The sequence below is a fragment of the Fukomys damarensis genome, unplaced genomic scaffold, assembly GCF_012274545.1.
Source record: "Fukomys damarensis isolate Sample0158 unplaced genomic scaffold, DMR_v1.0_HiC HiC_scaffold_27, whole genome shotgun sequence".
Lineage (NCBI taxonomy): Eukaryota > Metazoa > Chordata > Mammalia > Rodentia > Bathyergidae > Fukomys > Fukomys damarensis.
In genome coordinates, this window is record NW_022900939.1 from 41,004,682 (window position 1) to 41,021,700 (window position 17,019).

Genomic DNA, 17,019 nt, shown 5'->3' on the forward strand with positions numbered 1-17,019 from the left:
TTAGGAAAGCTCAGAAGTTCACTGTCAAAAAAAACTTTAAAAGTCAGCCCATTTAATTATAAAATATGCTAAATATAACACGCAACAGATTCGAGACAGTCTGCTGGCTGATTTATTTTTACTTTGATATTGCATTTCTTACATTTTTTGGACTATTTTGGGGATGCTCTTTATAATATTGAATACTTTCGTAGGGCTATTCTTTATATTCAGGGGAAGTGGATCATCTAATTAATTGCTCTCATTTTTTGGCATCTTCCTTTTCATTGGAATAAACAACCTTAAATTATGTGACAGTTCTGCGTTTTTCCACCCACAAGGCTGCCTTAGTTGTCAAAGCTGTGTCCCTGAGGACAGCAGTACATTCCAGCCAGTGAGAAGCCTCACAAAGCAGCAGGGACACCGGCTGGCAGCTCAGACACTGAGGGGAGTGAACAGAGACTCTCCCAGACACGTGATTTTCCTAAAAGTTGCCCAGGTACTGTATTTTTCTGTTATGTTTACGTTGCAGCACTTTATCCCAAACCTGTTAAAGAGCAATTGTTCACAGAGTAGTATGTTGGAAACCTTAATACAGGAGCTGCTAGCCTGCTGTTAATTAGGTAGTACTATTTGAAGTAAACAGGATACTTCCATATGAAAAGCCTGCCATTTCATTTCTGTCTAAACTGCCAAATGTCTGGAGAGAGTTGCATTTGTTCACTGATTCCGTAAGCTTAGTTCTTTCTGCCTTTTTGGTTCTGGGAAAGATCATCAATTCCTTGACTGGTAAATAGAGCAGCTGCTTCTCATTTCTTGTTTTCCTGGTCTGTTCTGGGAAAGATGACTTCTCTCCTTGCTCTGTCAGTACCTTACATGTTGTGTGTCCTCAGAATTGTATCCTTGATCCTCTTATTACTTCATTCTCCGTGTCCTACACACTCCACTGACAAATTCTACTTCATTGCCTTCTCCGACTTGGCCCCATCTTGTACAGCAAATCCCAAAGCTAAGTCTTATGCCCACATGGACCGTCTGAACTACAGCCTAGTCCATCCTCCATACCATCATGAAGATGCTTTCCTAAAAAAACCCATTTTACTCTTAGGCTTGCACGTGGACCCCACTTTACTTGGCCTTAGAAGAAAGTACAGACCTCTCATCACAATCTTCAGATCCTTTCCAGATGACACCTCCCAAAGTTGCTCCACAGTGGTTTCTGCTCCATTTCCATTAAATGCTTATGTGAAAACAACACTTCTGTTCCCAGCTTTGCGGTTTGGCATGCCTCATTGCTTCAGCTTTTTCCCTGAGCTCTTTACCTAATGAACTCTCATTTTCTCATCAATTAGCAAGACACAGAAATTTTCCTAGGATTTTTTGATTCATTTCAGTTAGAATCATGGCATTGCTGTAAATATAATTCATCCAATTTTTAAAAAGTTTATGATTTCATTTCTTCTAGGAAAATCTCTGCAGAAAGCTATCCTGTAATGAGATTATTAATTGAGCATGGAATTAGCACAAGAAGATTAAGTTGGCAGATCCTAATGGCTGTGGCTACCAAGATAAGAGTCTGATGCACCCATCTGCACTGTAAGGATGGGCGTACCCAGCAGACTGAATGAATGTGAAAACATTGCCAAGGTTTTTTCTGTCTGAGGTAATTTTAGAGATGAAAAGAGACACTGCTCCCTTTTTCTAAATTGGTTCCATATCTTTTCTCTGTAGTCATAAAACTTGAATATCCCAGCGATCGTTAGTTGTGATTATAAATCACTGTTGTGATTGCAAATTCTGATTGGTCCTCCTGCCTGAGCCCCAAGGAATGCCCAGCTGGGGCCATGTATACAGAATGGTCATCGCTCTGTGCTGTGATTAGCTGCAGCCTTCAAGCCTTGATATTTCCAAAGAGGTACAGCCCCACACTAGAATTCTGCTATCCAAGTATGGATGTAACTTCTTACCCACTACTAATGATAATAGTCACCATCATTTCTTACCTGAAGTATTGCCTCTGAAAGTTCCCTTAGTACACCCTTGGTCCTCCTTCTGTTTATTTTTCCTACAGCAGCCAGAGCAATTGTTCAAAATTATGTCTGATCATATTTTTGCTTTGCTCAAAGTCCAATGGCTTTCCACCTCACCCAGGAAAAGATGTTGTCTTCTGTTGTTCTTTCCCTTGAAGAGTCTGCTCCAGCCACACTGGCCTCCTGCTGTTCTCTGAGCACGCTGGCACATGCCTTCCTAGGGACCCTTGCCCTGCTGTGTCCTCTGCCCTGTGTTCTCCTATTATCTTCTGGAGCATCCTTGCTCACTACTTGCTTTTCATAGTACTGACATTTGTTCTAGCATATATTTGCTTGCCTGTTATCTGTACTATATTATAACTCTGCAGAGGCCTAGGTTTTGTCTCTTTTGTTCACTGCTGTGTTCCCATTGGGTACTGGGACAACCTAAATTTGTAATGTAGTAGGTAATCCACAAACATTTGTTGAGTAAATGGTTCCAAAGTCTTTGCCTTCACTCTTTTCATGCGGATGCAGATATTTGAAAGTACTCCTAGGTCAGATATTTGTCTTGATGTGTTTTATTTTGAGGAAAAACCTGCTAAGGGAAGAGAGACAGTATTCCTTTTTGGTACCTAGATTAGTCAGGTTCTCTGGAAAAAGAAACCAATAAGATACAAATAGATTCCTGCATATTTGGACTTGCTAGCCTTCATAGTCACACGAGCTAATCACAAGAGCATTAACAAGGCCAGCAGGCTGGAGTTCCAGGGAAGAGGTGATGTTGCATCTTGAGACTGAAGGCAAACTGCACGCTTGATTACCTCTTCCTCTGGTAACCTCAGTCTGTTTTTTCTTAAGGTCTTCAACTGATTGGTGAGGCCCACAATGGAAATGGAGAATATTGTGCTTACTTCAAATCTGTTGACTTAAATGATAATATATTAAAATACCTTGATGTTTGGCCAGATATTGGGTACTTGGCCTAGCCATCCCTCTCCAGAGAGAGAGCGGGAGAGAGAGAGAGAGACAGGGTTTATACCATCAATAATGTTGGTAGTTTGTGTTGGACCTTGTGGTTGCTTTTAATTTTTTCAGTATCAGCAGAAACAGAAGCTTATAAATACCTAGGTTATCAGTTCGTTAGTTCTTTTTTGTTTGTTTGTTTTAGGTTCTTTTGAGACAGGTTCTTACTTATGTAGTTCAGACTGCCCTGGAACTCACTGTGTAGCCCAGGTTGGTCTCGAACTCTCAGCGATCCTCCTGCCTCAGCCTCCTGAGTGCTGGGATTATATACATGCGCCACCACACCCGGCTCAGTTCGTTAGTTCTTGTTTCCTTCCTAAATTTAGTCCTTTCTGAGCAATAGCTTATTATAGTTCCCATGGCAATGAATTCTTAACTCATAGGATCTTCAAAGATTAACTTTTGAAGACTAGAGATTTTAAAAACACACTTTGGATTTAAAAGATTATTCAAAATAATTTCACCAAAAGTTATTTGAAGTTTAAAAACAAAAAGAAAAATAGCATTTTGGACATGATTTGAGGACAGGCATGTATTTTCATATTTTGCTATTTGCTATCCAAATTTTCAGTAATGTACATTAAATTGAACTTTCTGAAGTACTAGCGCGCCCACACCCGGCTCAGTTCGTTAGTTCTTGTTTCCTTCCTAAATTTAGTCCTTTCTGAGCAATAGCTTATTATAGTTCCCATGGCAATGAATTCTTAACTCATAGGATCTTCAAAGATTAACTTTTGAAGACTAGAGATTTTAAAAACACACTTTGGATTTAAAAGATTATTCAAAATAATTTCACCAAAAGTTATTTGAAGTTTAAAAACAAAAAGAAAAATAGCATTTTGGACATGATTTGAGGACAGGCATGTATTTTCATATTTTGCTATTTGCTATCCAAATTTTCAGTAATGTACATTAAATTGAACTTTCTGAAGTACTGTTCATCTCATTGTTGTTCTTTAAAATTGCTTTATCAGAGTAGTTATTGGTTGATCATTAATTCTTTTGATTATAGCCTGACAGAGGATACGGTTAATTAAATCTGTTTGCCTTTGGGCCTGCAGCACCACTCCTAGATTGTCTGTAGCCATTGTGCAAGTGGATGTTATTGGACTCTTAAGGCGCTGTCTAAAAGAATGAACAGATGTGTGAGAATCTGTAGTTATTAAGGAGAAAGTCAACTGGAAGTCCATACGTTCTATTAACAGTACTTCAGGAAGGTTATACAAAACCAAACTTTCAAAAGGAGTGCTTTCTAAATTGGTATCTTCAATTCTTTATTTCTTTCCTCTCCAAAACAGAAGATAAGAGGAATTCCAAGGGAATTCTCCGTGTAGTCTTTCTCCTAGACATTCTAAAGGTTTCTGTAACATTTTGTGTCATTTTTCGGAATGACCTTTATTGGAGCATCAAAGCGATATTTCAAATTTTGCTTCAGATTCTGTTCCTCCCACATATCCTGTGCAGTGGCAGCTGTGTTCCTGGGACACAGTGGTGAATGTCAGAGTAAACGGGTTGGTCTGCACCGGTGTTGGTCCCCAGCCTGCTGTCAGATCTGGCAGAGTCCATTTGTCTCCATCCATGACCCCTTCATTGATGTCCTTCCATGATCAACATGTTCCAGTGTGGTTTCACCATTTCACGTGTGTACCATCAGACTCAAGGCCAAGAACAGGAAGCTTGGCGTCAATGGTAAGGCTGTCTCTGTCTTCCAGGAACAATCCCATCAATGCCAAGTGGAATGAGGCTGGTGCTGCGTGTGTCTTGGAGTCCAGTGATACCTTCACCACTGAGGGGAAGGCCAGGTCTTACTTGATGGGTTAAAACTGAAAGGGCCATCATCTCCGCCCTTTCTTCTGATGCCCCCACTTTGGTGGTAGACATGAACCTGAGAAATACAAATTCCCCCAAGATCGTCAGATTGCCTTCTGTACCACTGACAACTTAGCACCTCTGGCCAAGGTCGCCCTTGAAAACTTTGGCATTATGCAGGAACTTATGACACAACCTGTACCATTACTGTCACCCAGGAGACCGTGGGTTGGTGGTCCCTTGGCAAACCGTAGTGTGACAGCTTGGGGATGCCCAGAAAACTATGACTGTTCCTCCTGGCGCTGCTAAGGCTGTCTGGGCTATCCCTGAGCTGAACAGGAAGCTCACTGGCATGGCCTTCTGTGTGGCCACCTCAGTGTATCAGTTGTGGATTTGACCTGCCATTCTTGAGAAAGCTGTAAACATGATGAAGTCAAGAAGGTGGTCCTCCAAAGGACACCTTAGACTATATCCAGAAACAGGTTGTCTCCTGTGACCTTAACAGTGACACCTTTAATGCTGGGGATTACGCTGTTCTCAATGGCCTCTTTGTCAAGTCCATTTCTTGGCTTGACAACACATTTGGCTACAGAATTAGGGCAATGGACCTTATGGTCCACATGACCTCTGAGGAATTCTAGCACCCTGAAACATCAGCTTCAGCAAAAACATGGGAAGAAGAGAGGGCATCAGCCATTAGAGAGTCTGCCCCAGCTCAGTCCCCACCACATAGAGGAGCTCCCCTCCTCAGTTCCCATCCCTGACTCTCTGAAGAAGGGAAGGGGTATAGGGAGCTCTACTTTGTCACCTATAATCAGTCAAATCTATTGTACCCAGTGCCTGCTCCCAATTTTCCCCTCTGAACACCTTAGTAGGTGAGACATCTGTAAGGCACTTAGAAACAACATGGTTTTGTCTTGTGCTTCTAGAACATTTTAGATTAGGTCATGGTTTTGGAAAGCTTTGAGAGAGCTGGCAGATGAGTAAGTGAATTTCTCACTATTCTTTGTTCTTATCTTTTATTTTTTACAGTATTTTGAAAGTGCGATGACTATTCTGATAAGTGGTTGGGGAAATTTTTGGTTTGATGCAAGAAATTTCAGTTATGTGATGAATAGCTTCATGTGGTTTGAATGGGGTAATCAAGAAATGGTAGAATAGATGATTGTTTGATTTTTTAAGTTGTGTCTCAGCAGTGAATAGAATAAGCCTGCTGTCATCTGTTGGCTTTTATTTGTCTACAGCTAATTAATTGCAATGGAGACACCTCCAGCTTTAAGGGTTTGAAGTAGGGGTTCCTAGTAACACTAGTATTCCAGCTAATGCTTACCAGCTTCCTGACGGGGCATCTTTTGGCTGAGAAAAAGCTCAGAACAGTTTATTTTTTCTTGAGAAATGAACTCCAAGGAAACCTAGCATTTTCTCATTATTATAGTACACCTCTTTAGTAGCATTTAGATAGCTCTTATCCCTTCTCGCTTCAGTGAAATAGCTAATGGTAGGACTTTGCGAAAGTTTAGTATCAGAATTTATATTTTTATTTTTTTTGAGACAGGGTCTCACTATGTAGTTGTAGTATCAGAATTTAATAACTTGAATTAGCAAGCCTTAATGATGTCCATAGAACCACAGATTGGCAAACTGGAGAACAGGAAACTCTTGTCTTTTGCAACTGTTTTCATATTATATAGGTTTTTCTTTTTATCATTTCAAGTGTTTCTTCATGTTTTTCTTAAGTCAAAAGCATGCTTAGTTATTATCTTAGTCCATTCTCTGTTGCCGCAGTGAACACCCCAGACTGTGTAATTTACAAATAATATAATTTATTTATTTAGCTCATCTGTGGGGAGGCTGGGACGTCCAGGAGCACGGCGCCAGCTTCTGGTGATGTCCGCCCTCCTGCACCACAGCATAGGGGAGCAGCATATCACACGGTGAGGCAGAGAAGTGAGCCAGAGAGGCTGGCTTTTGTGACAACCCACTCCCGACAGCTCATTACTCAGGAGTGGACTAATCCACTCATGAGGGCACGGCCGTCACCGTCCAGTCTCTTCCCAGAGGCCCCAGCTCACAAATACCATTACCGTGTGCTTTAGGGGATTAAGCTTCCCATGTATGAAATATGAGGGACACAGTCAAACCATAACAACTAGGTAAGTAATTCGTGAATATACTCTTCTTGTTAAAAAAGAAAAATCAGGCCCTGTAAATAAAGCCCAACACCCGGACTATTCCCGTCCCCTGTGGCGTTTCCCGCAGTTGGTGTGTGTCTTCCCACCTTTTCTCTTGTGCATTCACGTACATGTATTGACAGGATACACTTACATAGATGTGTAACGTGTGATTATCCAGGTAAAATGTACCCTATTGTCTTTGTCTGTTTTAGATATTTTGGTGCTCAGAATATTAGAGGGGAAGACTAAGGAAAAAAAAAGATTAAGACTAAGACTACAGATTACTGACCAAAGTTAACGATGTCATCCATATACCCTTGTTACTGCTGAGTCAATATTACCTGAGCGAGTCTGCTTGTAATCTTACTGGTCGATTATAGTTTTTACCCACGTTGTACCCACCCTTTGTGACTTTGCTCTATAAAGCTTCCTTTGAGAAGTGGGCTCCTTGGCAGCCCATTTGGGACCCCTCCTGTCTCTCAGGAGCTATTCTTATTACCCAATAAATTTTCCTACTCTTAAAAAAAAAAAAGAATATTAGCTGAGTTCTATTATTGCACTTAGTGAGGTTTATCTGGGGACTTTGTCACATTCCAAGGTTCCCCTTTTCCTTATCAGGTTCTCACACATTTCTAGTAATAGCCCTTCGCATTTTCTTTTTATTTTGGCCCCACAATCTAGTGCAATGAGATAACACACTTGTAACTCTTATAGACTTCATTTTATCACTAAGCACATTCTAATCTCAGCTAGGAAATTAGTGATTAGCCAAATAAAATTGGCCAGGAAAAAATGCCTTTTCTTGAGATTTCCACTCTCAGTTTGGTGGCCGTCATACGAGATATGTGTCGTGGAATACCAAAACGAGTTAAAAATTTTAACCTCTGCAGTTTCCTAGAGACATAGACAGCTTTATGACTTTGACATCTCAAGCTCTCCAAAAGCTTATACTCTAGTGCTCACTTTGGCAGCACATATACTAAAAACCCATACTTTGGAACAGAATCATTGTTTCACTGAAGTGGAAACGATAGATCGTTTATTGATCAACAGTAATAAGTACCAGTGACCACATCGTACCCAGCTCTTGGAGTATATTCATTTCTGGCAAAAGTGAAGTGAAAGTGAACTATTTGTAAATGAATGCTACCTCCACCCTTTCTAGGGATTGAACCCAAGGGTGCTCTACCACCGAGCTGTGTCCCCAGCCCTTTTTATTTTTTATTTTGAGGAAGAGTCTTACTAAGTTTTACAATGTAGGTAGGTACTTGATTCTTCTTGCATCCTCAGCCCCCTGAGTGCCTGGGATTACAGGTATGTGCCACCAGGCCTGGTTGACCTTGTATTGTAGATGGAGGAGAGGAACAAATTCTGGTTTCAGGATACTCCTCTAAGGTAGTGGATCATTTGAGTTCTGACTCCGCATGCTCCCTGGCCTGGTCTTCCCCTTTCACCTGCTATCGTCTCTGTTTGCCTGTGCTTGGTTTTATCTTACTGTGCTGTGGATTCAAGTTCTCTGTCTATGATCTGTCCACTGCAGAATCTAACACAAACAGGCTCTCTTTGTCTGTGACTTCTTTAATCTGCTGATAAACTCTAGCCAGCCAGGGACAGTCCTGGTCCAGTCATGTGTCTTCGGAGTAGGGAATGAAATTACATGGTATGAACATAGCCTTTTCCTTGGATGATGTTGTAGGTAAGGGTGGTTTTCAAAGACAGATGTTGTGGGTAGAGAACTCCTGTCTCCTACCCCTGCCCAGACATATCTGCCCCTAGGAAGACTCGGCTATTGAATTAAAAGCTCGTTGATCGATATGGTAAGACTGTGATTCTTTTCTTTTCTTTTTTAAACGAGAAAAACCATCTTTCTCCTTCTGCACATATCATCAGCCGAGGCATGACTTGAAATTGTTGGGATACACAAATGGGTGCTTTGGTGGCAAAATTCTCCACAGGCCCAAGTAGAAGAGGGAAAACAAAGTTTTCTTTTAACTTAATTTTAAGCCTGTTAGAAAATGTAGTTTTTTTCCTGTTTAAAAAAATAAAAGTATGAGTTATCTTTTAAAATTTAAGTACCTAATTTCATGAATTTAATTTTGTTTTGTTTTGTTTTAGCACTTGTATACCTGATACTTTAGCAGGATGTCCAGCTTTAAAGTTCCATCTTTAAAGGCTATCTTGAACCTGATGAGTTCTCATATTCACTGGCCATGCTATTCTTCATTTAGAGCCCTCTAATTTTTGCCCATAGCAATTAGACTAATTTACAACTCCTTATCATAGAGGACAGACGCCTACATGATCCAACCTCAGTCTGTCTCCCAGATGTCATCTCTTGTACTCTCAACACAGCATTAGAGCTAAACTTACCGAATTCTTAGAAGACAAAAATACGAGTAAATCCTTGTGACTTTGGTTTAGGTTAAAGTAAAACTGACATAAGAAAACATGGCAAATTAAGCTACATAAACATTTTTAAAAGTTTGTGTTGCAAAGGATATCATTTTTTGAAAAGACAACCCACAGAATGCGAAAATATTTGCAAATCACTTATCTGATGAGACTTATAGGCAGAATGTATAAAGGACCCATAAAATTCAATAATAGAAAGACAGCCTAATCATAAATGAGCGAAAGATTGGAATAGATATTTCTTCATAGAAAAGTTATAAATGGCCAATAAGCAGATAAATAGATGCTTAACACCACCAGGCATTAGGGAAATGCAAAGATACCGTGAAACACAGCATGCATCCCTAACAGGATGCATACATTAAGAGAAATTTGTCATTAGGTGAATTCGTTGTGTGAGCACCATACCATGTACCTACATAAGCATAGATGAAATAGGCCAGTCTCTGAACATTACCTCTTGGTGCATGTGAAAAGGAGGTGAACAGCAGATGTGTGAGGCTGCTGACAGCTTTATACAGCACATTGTTTCACAGTAAATCTTTAAAGAAGTAGATATACACTAAAATACTGATAATAGTACAGTAAACATGCTAACACATAGTATGACTGACAGTCATTGTTATCATGATGAAGTATCATGTGCTGTGTACTCTGAATAATTGTATATACTGTATCCCAGTGGCAGTACAGTAGGTTTGTTTACAATATCATTGCTACAAGCCTGTGAGTAATGTATTGCGCTGTGATATTATAATGGTTAAGACTCTACTAAAGGATAGGAGAGTTTCAGCTCCACTGTAATTTTACGGGGCCAACAAAGTATATCCTATCTCTAGGCTGTGTTGTTATGTGGCGCATGACTGTACCACTCCACACCATCGAGGGTGGCTCTACAAACAAATACTTCCCTCCACCCCCAAAGGTAGAGTGTTGGGAAGGAGAAGTATGGAGAAGTGGAAATGTTTGTGCATTGCTAGTAGTAATGAAAATTCCTAGAGCTGGTATGAAAAACAGTTTGGTAGTTCCTTAAAAAGTTAAACACAGAATTACCATAGTCTATTAATTCTACTTCTAGGTATATATCCCAAATATTGAAAACAGAGCCTCAGAAAGATACTTGTATGCCAGTGTTCATAATAACATTTTTTTCATGATAATATTATTTGCAATAGCAAAAATGGTTGAAACAGCATAAATATTCCTCAACTGACGAATGGATGAAAAATGTGGTACATTTATACAGTGGAATATTTTCAGCCGTGCAGAGGACCAAGGTTCTGATAGGTGCCACAGCATGGGTGAACCCTGATGATATTGTGCTAGGTGAATGAAGCCAGACACGAAACACAGTATTTTGCACAATTTCTCTTAAATGAAATATGCAGAATAGGTGAATTTATAGAAGCACAAAGTAGATTAATGGTTGTGGTAGGGGGATAGGTGTTGAAAGCTAGTAGGTACAATTTCTTTTAAGGCAGACAAAAGTTTTCAAAAGTCAGATGGTGGGAGTGATGGTGCCATTCTGTTTGCACTAGCAAACACAGAGCTGTGCACTTTAATGGCTGAATTAGATGAACTTTGTCTTAATAAAGCTGTTAGAAATATTTGGAGTGAAAATTACCCTGGAGATTTATTACTACATGTAAAGGCATTTTGATTGCTCAACCATTCACCAGATGGTTTCAATTTCAATTCACCTAATTATTTAATCTGTAAATATATGTCTGCTACGAATAGTTCTGTCTGTCTGTACAGTAATACCTCGGTTTGTCAACAGTTCCTTTTGCGAACAGTTTGGTTGGGGAACAGAAGGATGGCAAAATTTTGCTTCTGTTTGCAGACTCCGCCCTGGGGTGAGGAACAGGCCTGTGGCCATCTGCACCGTAGGAACGTGACCCTATCCACTGTACATCTAGATCCAGCTGTCTCCATTTATTCCAACGGGGGGGATCATGAGTTTTAATTTCTACACTTCTCCATAATACTATTTGGTTGTAATGTTTATTATCATAGTTAAAAATGGACACGTTATGTAGAAATATTTTGTATTTCACACTAATTTCCTTTTCTATTTCCATATGTGCCAATTTATAAAATTCTAGTATCCTAAAATTTCACAGGGGAAAACCAAATCCTATATAAGGAAAGATTCCTTATTAATTTTCGGTTCTTTGAGATGACATGCACCACGCCCATGAAGATTTTGCGTTTTGCTTTTTAAACTCCTCTTAGGCTGAGACTAAATCTCCAAGCCTGTGCCATCTAGTGGCAAGACTGGAGAAATACTGGTTTCCCACACAGCATCAAATACACAAGTGTTGGTAAATGTCCAAGAAATGTTAAGAACCAGCACCAAATTAATGACTATTTTTTTATGTTTACTCTTCAATTCAAAGTACAGAACTATTTGTTGACATAAATTTTTATGACTTTATCAGTCTTTGATTTTTTATGTTGGTTGCCTAAAATACGAAACTTGGGAATTCAAGCTTAACTGATTTATTACTAGTTTCTAACCACTTACAGTTGGGACTGGACTTTCCAAAATCATTGTTTCCAGGGTAAACAAAGGCAAATGAAGACTTTGTTAATTTTTTTCAATAATGTTACCTGCATTCAATATTAAGTTCTCACACAGACATATAAGGGAGTGACTGAAAACTATGGTCAAGGTTTAAATTAAAGAAAAATTTATTACATGACATATTGCCACGAACAATGATATACATAAGTTAGAAGTGAGGGAGAATGTTTTTGGGATTAATGGCGATATGTCTTTTACTGTAATGATTAAAAAATATTAAACATTTACCATATTTTTTGATCACACCAGATTGATCAACAGTTGACCCCAACTTCTGTCAAATAAAAACATTACAGTGTGTCCTCATCCACCTTATTCACGAAATCTGGTATTTTGCAGCATCTGACTTCTCCAAAGTCAAATATGACCATGAAACATAATGTTTTGATTTGATTCTCGACCTTGAGGCAGCCATGCCAGTGCAACTACAGACACTCATGAAAGAGAACTTCCAAAACTGCTCCAGAAAGTGGCAAGAATTATGGGATAAGTGTATTCAAAGTGAGGAGCAGCATTTGGAGATTCATGGCATTGTCTCCTTTTCTGTGGCAAACTTAAAAAATTAAATATTCATCATATTGTATGATCACATCTTGTACATTGTGTTGATTATGTCCATTGTTTTAAATTAAGCTTCAGTTGATGGGCTAGTGATGGGTTTCTCTGTACCATGGGTTTATTTACAGGATGCATGAAATGTCTGTCATTCAAGATCAATAATAGGCTATCTTGTTCCTTACCATACATTAAAATCCAGTGTCAGCAATGTCCTTATCTACTGGCAACATGGTGATGAAGTTATTTTTAAACTGCTAAAATAAATTTCAAAATGGGCCATGCTTAGTTTGGAATAATCTACTCTGATAAAGTTGGCAGCATAAAATTTAATTTAAATAGGCTGTTTTTTATTCGATGACAGAAAAATATTTCTTTATTAAAAATAGAAAATGCCCCAGGTTATTTTAAAAGATTTAAAATACAATTATTTAGAAGATAAGTGAAATGGTTTATTTGCCTTGTGAACTCTTCGTAGCTCACTTCTGGGTAAATGTTAATTTCTCTTAGAAAAGCCGTGGGAGACATGTAGACAACATACTCAGTGATAGCTTGGGTAGGAATTCTAATAAATCTAGCTTCCAGATACTCAGCTGCAGCATTTATATTCAGATAAACCCAAACCTTATTATTATGGATGAATTTAGAGAAGATAAGCTTAGAAATTAATCCTCAGTAGATCATCTGGTTTGGAACTGACATTGGCATATTATGAATCTTTCTATTGCTTTGAAAACAGAATAATTATAATGTGTGTTTATGAATTATAAAGTTGCTTATTTTTTAGAGTTGTACAGGAGTAATGATAGGGAGGAAAACAGCATGATTACTGCATCATCTTTTTTTTTTTTTTTTTTTTGAGACAGGGTCTTACGAGCTAGCTCAGGCTGGCCTTGAGCTGTGTAGCCCAGCCTGGCCTTGAACTCCTGGCTACCCTCCTTCCTCAGCCAGTTGAGTTCTGGGATTACAGGCATGTACTACCACACTGGACTAGTGCATGATTTTTTTTGTCTCAATGCTATCAATTAAGTGCTACTATATTTTGCTAAAGGAAGTTAGTGATTTCAGCAGCATCTTGGAGGTAAGAATTTTTGTCTTGCTTTGTCAGTAAATTTCAAGTCATGGTTACATGAACGATGGTGGAGGTTGCCAAAGCAAACACTTTACCAATATCCATACCAAGACAATGTTTCTAACTTCATTTATTCAGTTAGTGTGGACTTGCCTACAATTTGGATGTGATGAACTATTATTTTTCCAGTTTTGATGAATTTCCAGCACAAGTTTCCTGAATATTCAAACGGGCAATGATATTTTAATTTTCTGAGAAAGGCCTATACAGCTTATGTTTGAGGTCTGGATTTCATAGTCATTAGAATGCCAGGGCCAGGTATTAACTCTAGCCCAGATATCTATTTATATGGCGTTTAGAAAGAAGAATAGTGAACAAAGTAGGACTGTAGAGAAAATGAAAGGTTAGGCCGTTTAATAGGTCTCTATGGCTTCTAGTGAGGTCGTCTGAATATATATATATGTATATGTATGTATGTGTGTGTGTATGTTTCATAGTCATTAGAATGCCAGGGCCAGGTATTAACTCTAGCCCAGATATCTATTTATATGGCGTTTAGAAAGAAGAATAGTGAACAAAGTAGGACTGTAGAGAAAATGAAAGGTTAGGCCGTTTAATAGGTCTCTATGGCTTCTAGTGAGGTCGTCTGAATATATATATATGTATATGTATGTATGTGTGTGTGTATGTGTAACTGAGATACATCCCTGGCCCTGGCGTCTGAAAATTTGTAAAATGATGATTTTCTTTGGGAATGAATATAAAGGGAAAGATGTAGGGTCCCTGAATTGTTTCTTCAGGGTGTTCATTATTAATGAAATGAAGAAGAAATTCAGCAAAGGACTCACAAGTGTTAATAGAGAAGTTAAGAGAAAATTCTGGAGGTCTGGTTGTTTCTGAACCAAGGTACAAAGCACCCGGAATTGCCAGAGTTTCACAGAAACATGCAGAGGTCAGAAGAGAAACAACAGAGAAGGAACCGGGTTTGGTGCTTGTGAGGCAGAACCACTGAGCCAAATCCCCGGCCCTGAAGTCACTAGGTTTGAGCAAGAGATCTTCGGTACTGTACAACTTCCCGCGATGAAGGTCATTGTTATGCACTGCAAACGTGAACTAAGAAAAATAAAAATTAAAAAGCAAAACAAAAACCAAGGGCGGGGCTACTATAACTGTGACAGCCTGGAGACAGAAGGGGGCAGCAGAGAGCTGCCGGGGTTGCCTGGGTGATTCAAAGCCACATTGGAAGACAGAAGGCAAGCGAGGAGCTGAAGAAGAGCCAGACGTCTCCGCGGGAGTGTTACAGAGCAGCAGAGAGGCTCGCGAAGTGATTCAGGCCTCCGGAGGAAGCCGCTAGCACGAATCTCTAGCCTAGGACGCCTTTCCTTAAATGACCACTCTCACAGTCGCCTTAGCATGGCTGGAAAATGAAGGGCTGAAGAACTAGGTCTAGCTATTGTGCTAGGGAGGGAGAGTTTAGGCTTAAAAAAAATGTGTATTTATAAGACTTTTTTTTTGTTTTTTTGTGCCGGGGATTGAACTCGGGCCCTGGCGCTTGCGAGACGTGGCAGAACCACGGAGCCAAATCCCTGGCGAGTTTAGGCTTTTTAATCCCTGTCAAGTGTAGTACCCACTAGCTGGGCAGATGAACTCTTTCGTTTTGCAGGACCAAGGGGCAGCCTTGGCTTGCTGTTGACCAAAGCCAGGGAAGGGTGAAGCTCAGTAGACGGTGTTTGGTTGGGGGTCGGGTCTTCAGAGGATGCTTAGTGAGGTCTACTCACAGTGACGCATTTGAGCCAGTTTGGCCTGGCCTCTGAGAGAGCTCATTGTTAGCATATCAATTATGTCACATAGCTTGAAACTAGCATGCAGGGAAGACTCATACCACAGAAAGTGCAGAAACCCTGCAAATAAGCTCCCTACCTCCTCCTTTCCCCGAATCTTGGTTATTAAACATTTTCAACACACTACTGACAGTATGGTATGAACAGCTATAGCAAGATTATTGTATCTTTTTTTTTTCTTAGAATCTCTAGAGCTACTTGGTACTATAATCTATTAAAGCGAAAAATTACCATTTTCTACTTTCTGACTTTATAATCCTTGGAATGACCCCTTCTCCTGCAATGCCCAACTCTGGCATGAGGCCAGATGGACTGGTCAGGGTCTCAGCGCTGGCTGTGTGGTGCAGGACAAGGCCAAACAAACACTGAACCTGTGGGTAGAAATCCAGTATTGATTTTTGCCCTTAGTTAATGAATGCAGAGAAAGCAAATGTGTTCCCAAACCTTTGGTTCTTAGAGGTGTAGTCCAGAAAACTCTGATTATTTCTGCTCCAAGAGATTATATACCTGGTCTTCTTTTGGAATGTCAAGTTTCTTTTTTCTGAGGGAGGGTATCAGCCATCATCCTCACCCCCACCGTACCGGGGATTGAACTCGGGTCCTTACATTTGTGAAGCAGGCGGCTGCACACGCTGAACTAAATCCTGGGCCCTAGCCATCATCTCTACGAACAATTTGCTCCAAGCTTCTGTTCATAATAACTCTCCTTTTGTGCCTTAAAACATGTCTCAAGACAGCCTTCTTGAATCTCTTGGGAACATTCTGGTTTCCCTATGTCCATTTGAAAAAAATCGCTCTTTTTTGAAGTGTCAGTGCATGTGTGACAACCATTCTAAAGCTTTCTAGGACTCTCTTGGCAGAATTTAGTGCTCCATTGCTGTGCCTCAGGATCCTGGCAGCCGTTTCCCATTGGTGAGGCTGGAGCTGTGTAGAGAAGAATCTGGTTTCACTGGCTATTCCAGGGACTTTGCCGACGGGCTCCGTCTCTATTCTGTGGAATCCATTTGTTCTGTCTAGTTTAGCTAAGCTTTGGATTCTGCTATAGCTTCAGTTTTGTTCTTTGTGCATGGCTCCCCCTTGGACTCGATGAGTTAGAGGATCTCTTTGAGTTTTGCTCTCAGCTGCTTTTTGTTCCTGAATCCTAAGGGTCATTTCTCTCACCCCACCCAACACTTTTCTTCAATTTCAGAAATAGCAAGGCTGACCACAGACCTGGTTTCCTATCTGCCTGGGAAGGGAGCTCTGATGAAAGCTTAGAAATTCCTCCAGAAGACCATTCTTTCATTTATGTCTCCTCAATGCCCATAATCATGTCTGGCACGTAGATGTGTAAAATAGATATTTGTTGAATGAATGATAAATGAATTAATAGGGCAAGAGAACTCACCTACCTGAAGACGTGACTTAGAGACCACAAGAAGAAATATAGCCTTGATCTCAGCTCTTCCATGCTGGTCAGTGAGCTTAGACTTTACCCTATAAAATGATAATTTGCAGAACTTTTTAGGGCTTCAGGGAAGCTTATAATTCTGGATTTTTTTTTTTTTTTTTTTCC

The 17,019-nt window shown here is 39.8% G+C and overlaps 1 pseudogene; it reads left to right on the top strand.

Annotated features, from left to right (window-relative positions):
- The first annotated feature begins 4,402 nt into the window (after window positions 1-4,402).
- LOC104857849 overlaps window positions 4,403-17,019 on the top strand; it is a 40,161-nt pseudogene continuing 27,544 nt past the window's right edge.